The following is a 13,032-nucleotide window of genomic DNA, read 5'->3' as shown; positions in this document are numbered from 1 at the left end:
AGGCTTGCCTTTCTACTGCACCTCTCCCTCTGACCTGAGAACATACTTAGACTAACCTGTTGGAGGGACAAAGGAGCCAAACCATTGTCAACCCAAACAAAGCCAGGCTAGACCAGCAAAAAGCCAGCCAATCCCCATAATTTTGAGCAAGCTCAGCCAACTCTCAGACTCATGCTAAATAAATGCCTGTTACTGTATTACTCTAATTTTTTGTGGGTTTCATTACATAGCATACATATAGTGATAGATAAATGATACAACAGGTTTACTCCTGGGCTGTTCCTACCACCTCAGTCTCATACCATTTCTTTCTCTGTTTGATCCTCTCATGTCTCTGACAATGAGTTGAACACAATTCATAATACCAAGAACAAAGAAGACACATTTGTAAAAAGAGGTTACTATTTCAGGGAACCTTGGGTGGCTCAGTGGTTTAGGCCTGCCTTTGGCGCAGGGCATGATCCTGGAGTCCCAGGGTCGAGTCCCGCATCAGGCTCCCTGCATGGAGCCTGTTTCTCTCTCTGCCTCTCTCTCTCTCTCTGTGTGTGTCTCTCAGGAATAAATAATAAAATCTTAAAAAAAAAAAAAGGGTTACTATTTCATTATGGCAAATACAGAATGCAAAAAACCCAAACTATTGCTTCTAGAAAAGCATCGTTATTAAGTGAAAGTTATCACAACTGACACAGGGCCACACAAAAGAGATTAAGGGTAAGCTAATCATCTCTGTTACACGTTCCTGGGCAAAGATGGTGTCATTTTCACATTGAAAACCTGGGTGAAATATAGTGGGAATCTCATTCTTCTGTAGGTGTAAAATTAACCTTTTGATAAAACTAAAAGCTATTTGGAACATCGTTAGCTAAGTTTAAAATAGAGTAATTATGAAACTCTGCAATTCTGCCAAACTTCCTCATCAAAATCTCTTGGAAATGAAATATGTTTCCCCTTGTGACTGGCAACCCTGCATGATTTAATTTTCTTGTGTTTTCTTCTAAATCATTTCTAAAAAGGGGTTTTTTTTTGTTTATTGTTGTTTTGGTTTTTTTTTTTTTTTTTTTTTTTTTGCCTACGCCTACCTCCCTCCAGACCCTGTTGTCAATGAGAGATTGAGTTCTTCATCACATACCATCAGAAAACATTCATTTTTACTTTAAAGATTATACATCCCATAATTTTGTTAAGATAAAGCACCTCATGTGCTCCTCAAGGCATACTCAAATCCTCGTGCTAATCAACAGTGTGAAAAAGGACTTCCACAATAATGATTTCTTAATGTTCTGAAGGTCTATAGGCTAAATGTTTGAAATTCTGAGGAGTGTTAGTTTTCAGAGTAGTTTTAATTTTCCAATTTTTTCCTTTAAAGCAAATAGCCAAAAACAAAAACAAAAATTATAAATAAATAAATAAAGCAAATTGCCACTGAGTTGTAAAGATTTTTGTCCTCTGATGGATATGGCCTCAAAACACTAACCCTTCCCTAATTTCGTCCTTAGTAGGTAGGAATGGTTTAAAGGAAGGAAAGAAAGAGAAAGAAAAGAAGAAAGGAAAGAAAGAAAGAAAAGAAAGAAAGGAAGGAAGGAAGGAAGGAAGGAAGGAAGGAAGGAAGGAAGGAAGGAAGGAAGAAAGAAAGAAAGAAAGAAAGAAAGAAAGAAAGAAAGAAAGAAAGAAAGAAAGAAGAAAAAGAGAAGAAAAAACAAGGGAAAGTTCTGGCACATTGTAGGTATAGAATAAATGTTAGTGGTTATTATTGATTATTATGATTACTACGACTCAATGCTGCAATCAAAGTTATTGGTGTGTATCGTGTAGTTTACACACATACAATCAGCAGTTAAATCTCATCTCAACTTGGTGACATAGTCGTTGTATCTCCATTCTACAATTGAGAGCTTGAAGGCATGCAGAGGTTATGTGACCTGCCTGAGGTCATTTGACTAACAGTGGCAGAGACAGAATTTGAACCTACTTCTATTTGAGGCCAACACTCATGGGTTCTCTGCTATATCATGTTGCTCCCTTATGAAGACCTAAAAGTCTTCTTTCTGGGACAGAGGGTCACCAGCCTTCTATTTGGAAAATAGTACACATAGGGATGACCCACTCATCTCTGTAGTCTCAGAACCTGTTTTCAGACTTCTGGTGACTTCAGTCATCAAAATCCACTCAAGGAAAACAGCCTGTACTACTTAACAAAGAACTGCTCTTTGGAGTTTGCATGTCTGCATTCAGCCACCATCTCTGCCACTCACTAGCTGTGCAGCCCACCACTATCACCAGCCCCAATTTTCTTATAGTAAATAAAAAGGTTGACTCTTTCCAGTTCTTCCAAATCAACAGCTGTAATTAAAAATCTTTCTTCTCAGCCATCAAGAAAGTACTAAATTATGCTTGAAAAAACATAGATGTGTTCAGTACATTTTGAGAGTTTTACCTTCAAAGCATGAAGTTATATTTCAGGATAAATTTGGGTAGATGGAAAAGAAACTGACACCAAACATTGATTCCCATAAAACACTAAAAGTGTCAAAAGTCCAAACTGTGGAGATAGTGAAAAGATAAGGGGTTCTCAGAGGTTAGGGGCAAGGAAAGGATGAATAGGCAGAACACAAAAGATATTTAGGACAGTAAAACTATTCTTTATGCTACTATAATGTTGGATACTTGTGTTTCTATTTTAAAATCTAGACTGGTTGTCGTTAGCTTTGGAAAGTCATGGAATCCCTTTGATAAAGGGACAAATGCTCTGGGTCTTCTCCTTCAGGGACCCTCGAAGCTGTTGCTCAGACTCTCTGCTCCAGATTTACAATTTATAAATGAGGAGATAATTGGGAAATTATGAACTATTTAACTTCTGTATAAAGCCTCATTATAATGCCCCTTTAACTCTAGAACTCCCTAGAGCTAGAAGACCACCACAGAATTGAGAGAATACAAAGGGAGGAAATAATTATGGTAATGGGCTTTATCAACAAAAGATTATTCAGAAATCAATACTGAGTACTTCTGAAATGGTAACAAAAATCCATGAGAGGAAACAACCAGGATCCTGTTTATAATTATTTATAATAATAACTTACATTCCATTTTTTGTAGTTGTCTGGTCATATATTGTAAGATTCAACTCTATTATGTTCCAGAACTAAGATATAAATAGGTATGCATGAAATTTACAGAGAAGTTCAGAACTTGTCTAAAACTGCATGGCGAAGCAAACAAAGGACTGAAATCTAAATATATGGATTTTGTATTTCCTAGTCTTTCCACGCAACAATTGTCTAATGCATAGCTGGGTTGAAGTAGTTTAGCTTCCACCAAATGATGCCCTGGCAAATGTTTAAAAATCAGCTCTCTGAAAAAAAAAAAAAGAGAGAGAGAGAGAGTGTCAGCATATGAATATATATCAATATAAATACTTAAGTTTATTATAAATTTTACTGATACTAAGATGTATAGCATAAAATTTACAAATAATAATAAAATACACAATACTCTGTGTTGTGAATTTCCATGTAGATATTGATTCTTAAGAAGTGCTTTTATTAATTTTTGCCAAATTCTCTATCCACAGCCATACTGTATGATTGAATCAACAAATGAATAGTAGTTCATGTTTTTCTTTATGTTAAAAAGTAAGGCAAAAGTGAAACAATGTCAGATCTTTACTAGTTCATCAATGAATGGGAATGACTTCTTTGCTGAATTGGATCATGGTTTTTGATTGCTAGAAAAATATTTCCACAATTTTTGTGATATAGCTTCAGACACAACAGACTTTTAAGCTCAATCTGTATTATTAACATTTTCTCTATCCTATGCTTAAGTCTAGAAAATAAAAAAATAATAATAAATCAAGCCCCAATATGCAGTGTTTGCCTATTTCCATGGTGTAAATACTCCCACCGTTGCCAATTTTAAGCTATCAACATAATGACATTAAGTCAGAAAAGAGGTACAGTAGCCTACCATTCTATACACAGAACTTCACCATGTAGACTCAATAAACATAAATAACCTTAAGGGTATAGGTAATAGTAAAATGTAATAACATAAGTAAGAAATGCTGAGTTTTGAGTTTTTACTAATTTTGTTTTTTAATGTGATATGTTTATGTAACTAACTCTATATAATTTTATTTTTAATGACAATTATTAATAATTAGGTCATAAAATTTGTGAAAATTTAATAATTGGCTCTTGTAAGCCAGTAAGATTGGACTCTAGCACACAATTAGTTCCATACATCCCTTAAAGTAGTCAAGCCAGGCCTGCCTGGAAGACTCACTTTCAATAGATGCTGTAGAAGGGATAGGTCCCCTCTTCTGGATGACAGAAAATACAAGTATTATCTCTACAGTCCCTTCCAAATCTAATGTTCCTTGGTTTATAGTGGCAAACATGTCCTGATTCATACCCAATTCATGGCTAAGATAGGACCTTGACCAAGACCTTGACTCTAAGCCTGAAGTCAAATTTCAGATGTTCACAGGATCTAAATTGTATGGATGATTGCCCACATTACCCTTACTTTCTTTACATTTGGACCTAATTCAGAGGCAAGAGGGAAGAGAAAGGAAATAAAATTATTATATATTTTTGCCCATTATAAAAATCCTAGATCTGGGATCCCTGGGTGGCGCAGCGGTTTGGCGCCTGCCTTTGGCCCAGGGCGCGATCCCGGAGACCCGGGATCGAATCCCACATCGGGTTCCCGGTGCATGGAGCCTGCTTCTCCCTCTGCCTGTGTCTCTGCCTCTCTCTCTCTCTCTCTCTGTGTGACTATCATAAATAAATAAAAATTAAGAAAAAAAATTTAAAAAAAAATAAAAATAAAAATCCTAGATCTGACATCAAATTTCAAGAGAGCCTTTGAGAAACCATCAGGATGATGCACTGAGGACATTATTAATGAAAATGAACTTCTCTGAAGGACTGGAGTTCCACATTATTCCCTCACCTACTAATGTTTTGTCAATTTACATGCTCTTTTCCATTGGTCACTCATTTGAGCTATGATAGGAGTTGCCTTGCATATGCTTTAACACCATAGAGATAAGAAATCTCTTATCTCCTGAGGTTTCCAGAACAGAGAATCAGAGGCACCTGGGTGGCTCAACAGTTGAGTGCCTCCTTTGGCTCAAATCGTGATCCCTGGGTCATGGATTCGAGTCCTGCATCTTGCTCCCCACAGGGAGCCTGCTTCTCCCTCTGCCTATGTCTCTGCCTCTCTATATACGTGTCTCATGAATAAATAAATAAAATCTTTAAAAAAAAGAAAAAGAAAAAGAACAGAGAATCAATAGTGTGTAGCTTTAAATACAGGCCTGAAGTCATTGGCAGGGGCAATCTCTGCAGTGATAGTTACAGTTACTATAAAACTGAAGAGTAAATAAACACTTCGTTGTGGTGGTTTTATTCTATAAACGAGCTAAATGTGCCCCCAAGAACAGGCTTAGTGGACGATTTTGAAACTATAGTGAGATTCTCTTTGCTCCCAAATGATCCTTGTTCCCAGACTCTGCATTCTCAAGGAACACAGGTGAATTCTGGTGCTAGCCAAAGCAAGCAGTCAGATACATAATGTACTGCATGTCAGATTTTATCTTACACAGGTGATAAATAAATGTATAATTATATATCATACACAAAGGAGTTTATTGTATTTTTTATGAGTTCAATCTCTTCTATTAGAGAATTTGTTGGGTGTCATTCTTGATTCAGCTTATTATATTCTACATTCTGCTTTTATTCTTTATTTTTTTAAAGATTTTATTCATTTATTCATGAAAGACAGACAGAGAGAGAGAGGCAGAGGCACAGGCTCCACGTAGGGAGCCCGACGCGGGACTCGATTCCAGGTCCTCAGGACCATGCCCAGGGCCAAAGGCAGGCGCTAAACTGCTGAGCCACCCAGGGATCCCCTACATTCTGCTTTTAAAATATTCCCTAGAAGAGGGGCACCTGGTTGGCTTGGTCAGTTAACTGTCTGACTTGATTTCAGCTCAGGTCATGATCTCAGAGTTCTGGGATCAAGCCCCAGGTTGTCATCAGGCTCAGTGCTCCACTCAGCAGAGAGTCTGCTTGAGATTCTCTCTCCTCCCTCTACCCCTCCTACTGCTCGTGTTCTCTCTCTCTAAAATAAAGAAAGAAATCTTTAAACATACACACACACATATCCTAGGAGAGAAAAAGGAAAGAAACTCAGAAAACCCATGTTCAAGAACTGGCTTTGATATATGCTCTGTGGCCTTGAACTAGCTTAACTTCTCAGAGACCCAGTTTCCTCATCAATACAAAAGGAATAGCATCAGTTTCAACTCTTACTTCACAGTGCACATATGAGTATAAAATGAGATCATGCCCAAGAAGGTTTTCCCACACCATAAAAGGTTAAGTAAAAAAGTACTTATTACATTTTATTCATTTCAGACAGATGTTTGTATATTGTTAATTATAGAAAAGGAATTCTATACTTCAGACCAACAAGCCCAAGCTAGCATATCAGAAAGTTGACAGAAAGAAGGAATTTGACCATTAGACATAAAAGCAAGCAAATTGTAAATAAGGAAAGTTTTCATAATAAAAATAAAATAATAAACAACTTCACTATGCAAGGTATTGATTCAGTATTAGTGTTACTATCCCCATTTTACAGATGAGAAAACGGATGTTCACAGATTTAAGTTTTCTGCCACAAGCTAGCAAGTCTGTTGAGGGGATATTGGATCATGTGCCTGTCAACATCTCCCAAAATGTCTCCTCTGAGACACTAATACATCAAATGCAAAACATTAAGTTAAACAAAGATAAATAGTTCTTTATGGCAAGACTTCTTAGGGTTTCTGATATGTCATCACATATTTTTAATCCCCAGCTATGCATTGCTCTCCAAACTTCTTTAACCATGGAATTCTTTTTTTCATGGATTATTTGTAGAAATCATGTTTTGAAGAATGCTTGTTTATTGTCTGTCCTACAAATCTATGCCACATTTGTCAAACAAGAAAATTTAATCTGGGATCCATAGAAACTTTAAAGAATCTGTGGCATTTTTATATTCTGCTATATATTATTTTGTGTATTTTCTTAGGAATAGGGTCTCTAGCTTTCATCAGCATTTCAAAGGTATTCCACAACCTCAAGAAAGGTTAAGAAGCACTGTTCCATGAAGACAGGTGATTTATGGGAAAGCCTCTATATTTCCTTTAATAAATTCCATTTATCTGCTACAAGGGTAGTTGCCATTTATAGCTTTGCCATACTATGATTTTTATTGCAGCCATAAAGACTCAAATTGTGCTAATTAGCTGGCTTATAAAAATAGACCAAATCACGTGTAGAGTGTTACAAGCATCCTTTATGAGCAGTTGCTGTAAATATGTTGGGGTGTGAGGACCAGAGAGGATGTGGATTTATTACTGTGAGAGATTTTTTTTCCTCCATTTTGGAGAAAGGCTCAAGTCTGATGAGAGGGGTGGATTTCATTTGGCCATCAGGATGAGAGGCTGCAAGCAAAACATTCTTCCTGAAAGGTCACTTGGGCTAAATAATGGGTTTTTGCATGAAACAGTGAAACTCTACCAGTAAGGAACAGAGAAAATATAGTAAGAACATTTCTGGGCGTATTGTTATGCACTGGTCCTTCACACATTACTTCTTCACCAAGTTGGATCACTGAAGTCTACAAATCAGATTTGGAAACTTAGCCCCAAGAAAACTCTTATATCAGTGAGTCAAAAAGGATTCAATGAGCCCCTGATCTCTTGCTTAAAGTTCAGCATTAAGTTCCCTTTAGGTGAAAACATATAGATGCATATCATCATTTCACCCTCCTATATCCATGACAAAGTACTCTTTCCCACTGTTACCAGATGCGGCCTCAGAATCCTTCTCAACTCAATAATCAGGCAATCACTACCAATGAATTAGAGCTGGCATAAAAGATAAAACCCAAATGCCACCCCTATTCTAGGCTCTCTCTCACCAAGCATTAACATTCCTCTTCTAAGCTCAAACACCCACATCTTCTTGGACATCTTTGATGTTGACTACCTGCTAGATCACTTATTATCATACTTTCCAGATATAATAGACTTTGGCACTAATAATAGTTGTATCTAGAAGCGTTTGTGAATCTTTATTTTCACAAATACCCCTACAGCAACAAATTCATTCCTAAAATGTAATATGCAGTCAAACATGTAAATGACACTTTGGGGCACTTAATTGTATTTTCATTTGCAAAACAATAGCCAGAAAGAGGCAGTTGTCAGGTGGTTGGCTAAGCTCACTCACTAGTTAGGCACCTGATCTGGCTCCACAGTATACAATTCAAATCATACCTCAGAGTGTTTTGTAATTAAGGAAATCATGGCTGTTTAATCCACAAATCCCAAAGGACTTATGAGCATGCAGTCTAGGGGACTTAACGTCAGCATACTAGTGTACTCATTCTAGTACAAGCTGACCCCAAATTGTGGGATAATTATGAGAAGGCTGAATGGCAGAGGGGGTGGCTACTCTTTGTACTTTCATGAAGGGAATAAGTTATGGAATTTGGCAAATGTCCCATAGTTTGAATTAATAATGGATCCACCTATACTATATGAAATAATTCAAATAAAATGATAATAAAAAAGCATCCAATCACCTATATGTTTGAACTATATGTTACCCAATATCTGGCTCTTTCCAGATAAGAGATGTTTGGCATTACTAAATGCTATGGGCTGAATATTTGTGTCCTTTTAAAATGTATAAATTGAAACCTATTTCTCCAATGTGATGGTATTAGGAAGTGAGGGCCTGTGGGAGGTAATTAGGTCATAAGGGTGAAACCCTCATGAATGAGATTAGAGTCCTTATAAAGAGAGTGTCCTTTGGTCCTTCTGCCATGTGGGGTTATAGTAAGAAGACAAACATCTAAGGACCAGGAAGCAGGCCCTCAACAGAAATCTGCCAGTGCTTTGATCTTGGACTTTCCGTTCTCCAGTACTGTGGGAAAGAAATTTCTGCTGTTTATAAACCACACAGTCTATTTATTATTGCAGCCTGAATGAACTCAGACGCTAGTCATAAAGTTGTTTAAGTATCATGAATAAGCCTGGGATCTCCATGTCCCTGCCACTCCCAACTCCAAGGAGCTCTAGTCGGAGCTATGTTAAGAATTATGTATTGCTTAAGGTGAAAAAAGACTTCCCAGACCTAATGACAACTTCCAAAATAAGTCTATCTAATTCCTTCCTTCCTCTTTGGCCTAACTTAACAAAACTGTCCCCAATAGAATGAATCTTTACATTCTAAAATCTAAAGTGAAGAGTCTAAGGAAAAAGCACTTACTGATCCTTTGAAAGCTCACCAAGCTTACCTGTATCAGAAGGATATAGGTCATCAAATACTGAAACTGTCATTTCATAGATATATCCAGCTACAACCACCTCTGGGTTTTCATAAACCAATACTTTGGCAACCTTGTAGAATAAGAGTATGTCAGGAAAAAAAGGACTGATTTTTTAAGAAAATGTGCGTGTTTTAGGTAATTATTCTGGAAAAAGCAAGTGTATGCCCACGTCTTTTAATAAAGACGGCATTAGAATATGCCTGAGACTGGTCAAAGACACACACAGAAGTAAGCAATTTGATGCAACAAAGGGACACTTTGATCTTCTTCCAGAGCAGCTTATTCTTGGACAAAGCATCCTGGCATAGCAGAAGAAAAGCATAGGTCATATCCTGTCTTTGTTGCACACTAATTATATGACCTCAGGCAAAATATTTAAAAAGAGGAAATATTTTGAAAGGACTTTGTAAGTGACAAAGCACCATAATAAATGCAGTTACTCTGATTATGACAAGTCTCTTGCCATTTTAATAATATTTATTGAGTCCTAATTAAGTGCAAGATCTAATTGTAGGCATTAGGGATATAACAATAAAAATATATGATCTTATAGTAGAGATTTGAAGACCATCTTCCTACAATAGTACTGGCAAGAATCTCAGTTGATATTAATTGGAATGGATCAATATGGAACCAAGTACCTAGGTGTTTGGGGGAAAAAAAACCTACATTTTCTTAAATTTAGTAGCTCATTCATTCACTTCATTTATTCATTAAAGTATATTGAGTAACCACTATGACCGAGCACTGTAGGAGGTGTTGACACACAAAAATGAACTACTCAAAAACACATAAAGCTACAGTCTAATGAGAAAAGACCAACAATTAAATAGGCAGTTATAACAGACTGCAGTAAGTGTTTTGATAGGGGAAGTAGAACTTAAAACGTGAGCTTGTAGCAAAGAGAACTCGTCCAGTTATGGCAGGTAGTAAAAGAAAACTAGAAATAAGTGACATTTAAGACCCAAAGGATAATTATGAAAATGTAGAAATTTATTAGAGTTGGGTGATGGGTGGAGGGATTTCTTCAGAAATAGAGCAAGCATATGTGACAGCCCAAATGTTACTCAGTCTTATGTTTACAAAACTTCCATCTTTATCCAAACTCCATTTTTTTAAATGGCAGTTTGGCATAGCATTTAAAATGAACGTCAACCCAGGAAATCTGCTGGCTCAGTGCCTCAGCTTCCAAAACTCATAACATATGCAAAAGCTCAGCTTCTAGCTTGTAGAGTTTGTCAAGAAAATTTAGGATTTGGACCACAGAAAGAAAGAGGTCCTCAGTGTCTTTTTCAGCCATACCTTTTGGCTAAGGGGGGTGTTTGGTGATGTTTGGGTTAAAGAACAATTAAGCCCACCTAACAGGGATTGATACCTTGAAATAAACACTTATGGAAATTTGAAGTTAGAGAAGGCTTTTTTTCCAAGACAGAATCCCATCTTGGGAAGGGGGAGGGGAAAAAAAAAGCTTACTGTGTCCATCTTTTGCCAATGGAAAGTTTACAACCCCAAGAGGATGGAGAGAGAGGCTGATCTGACCAAACCCCAATGCCAGCAGAATGAGCCATCGTCATATGTGTAGTCACACAGACTTATCTCTCAGGAAATCAGCATGATTTTTAGCCTCTGATTCATTTTTCCAGCTAAATAGGAAGTAAGTTATTTTGTGCTCATTACAAGAAGGAGAAAAATGACAGCTGGCAGCAAGGTAATGAAGGACTTGCCCAAATGCCTTCCAGCAAGACAACAGAGAAGGCCAGACTCCTTCCTCTCTGCTGTGTCAGAGCTCCCATTGCTGAATCTACCAATGCTGTTCCAGCTGTGACCATGTGATGATTCTATCTTGGTGGCCAAACTCCTTGGAGATACAGCAACTGCTCACCTGCATGAAATTTTCAACATTTGGCACTTGCTCAGAGTTGTCCAGAACCTATTGGCCCTGAGCTCAAAGCATAATGGATTGTGTCAGAAGATCTCGTCAAGATCATGGCACAAAAGTTTTGCAACTTCTGTAACTTTTGCAGTCATCTCCATGCCTGTGTGTACCTGTTTTATTTTTTAAAAATAAAAAATTTATTCACTTTAGGTGAATAGTCCTTTCCCCATAAATATCCACTAGTTTGGATAATGCATGTGCAACTGCTCTATCCTAGGGCAGACATCTGGGAAGTCATTTCCCCAAAGTTGCTATGAATTTGGTAAGATTTTCCTCATTACCTGGAAATATTTCTTTTCTGTACCCAGCTGGGTACTTATTTGGAAGTCTACCAAATACATCACCTTAATGGAGAAATATTGAGTGGGAGTCAGCTAATTCTCTGAGATTGTTCCAATGTAGAGCATGGTGTGGTCCAATGTATGGTGTGGCCAAGAGACAATCCTTACCATTCCATAGTCACAGTGGACCTCCTCTGTGTTTTCATGCATTTCTTCACTAGAATCTCTCACCTCAAATGCTCAGTCTTAATTCTTCAGCCTCTAAAACCTACTCATTCTTCAAAGATTAGCATAGAGAAAACTCCTTTGGGAAGCTCCCCTTCAATCCTACATGTTTTCCCTCTTAACAACTAAAGTAGACCCATATAACTTAATTTCTAATTATCTCATGTTCTTTACTGTTGTTTTAGAAGTATTCGTCTTCTCACCCTGACAATATACAAACCTCCCTACAGCAAATGGGCATAACAAACACTCCTGCCACCTCCAGAGCTGTAGCACTGGGTGCAGCATGTGGTAGGTGTTTGGTTCATTAACTGTGACCCCCCCTGGGGGAAGAAAAAGGAGAGGAAGAGGGAGAAGAAGAAAGGATAACAATTACTGAGTGTATGCCAACCCTTACACAGAGCAAATTCCCTGCATTTGTTGTATTTGATCTTTGTAGCGGTGTCCCAGGTAAGTTCAACTGTCATCTCCATTTGAAAGGTAGAGTAATTGGGGCCCAAACCAGATCACGTGGGCAGTAATTAGCAGAAGCTAGGTTTTATTTTTCATTAGGTCGTCAAGAATAAAGCTTAGGAAACAAGGGGAGGCACCTATCCTATGTGTAGCTGAAAGATTGGAGGGGAGTGAAGGGGAGACAGAAGAGTAGCAGACCTGTAGGTTTGGAGACTGAGCTTCAAATAATAAAAGTAGTCATACTGGCAGCACATGGGTGGTTTGGGCTCAGGTTTCAGCTCGGGTTGTGATTTCAGGGTTGTGGGTTGGAGCCCCATGTCTGGCTCTGCACTCAGCATGGAGTGTGTTTTGGATTCCCACCTCCTCTCCCTCTGCCCCTCCCACTCATGCTCACTCTCTCTAAAATAAATAAGTAAATCTTTTTAAAAAATAGCCATACTGACAGAAACACAATCCCATAATCCCTTACCCAAATTCCAAAATCCAAAAGCTCTGAAACTCAGAATTTCCTCATAATATATTTGGCACCAAAACCTGATCTGACCTTAAATTTTTGATGTTCACACGTTACCTGAAGGGTCAGAACTTTCTTCATCTCATCTGATGTGATTTTTCATATATTTCACTGCAGAGATACACAGGGATTTGAATTTGGGATATGTGCATAGTGAATGGAATATATACCATATACATATCATATTCCTACCTTTCTAAAATCAGAAAAAAATTTTATCCTGA

This window comes from Canis lupus, chromosome 20 (genome assembly GCF_011100685.1).
Source record: "Canis lupus familiaris isolate Mischka breed German Shepherd chromosome 20, alternate assembly UU_Cfam_GSD_1.0, whole genome shotgun sequence".
Lineage (NCBI taxonomy): Eukaryota > Metazoa > Chordata > Mammalia > Carnivora > Canidae > Canis > Canis lupus.
This window is presented reverse-complemented; position numbering follows the sequence as displayed.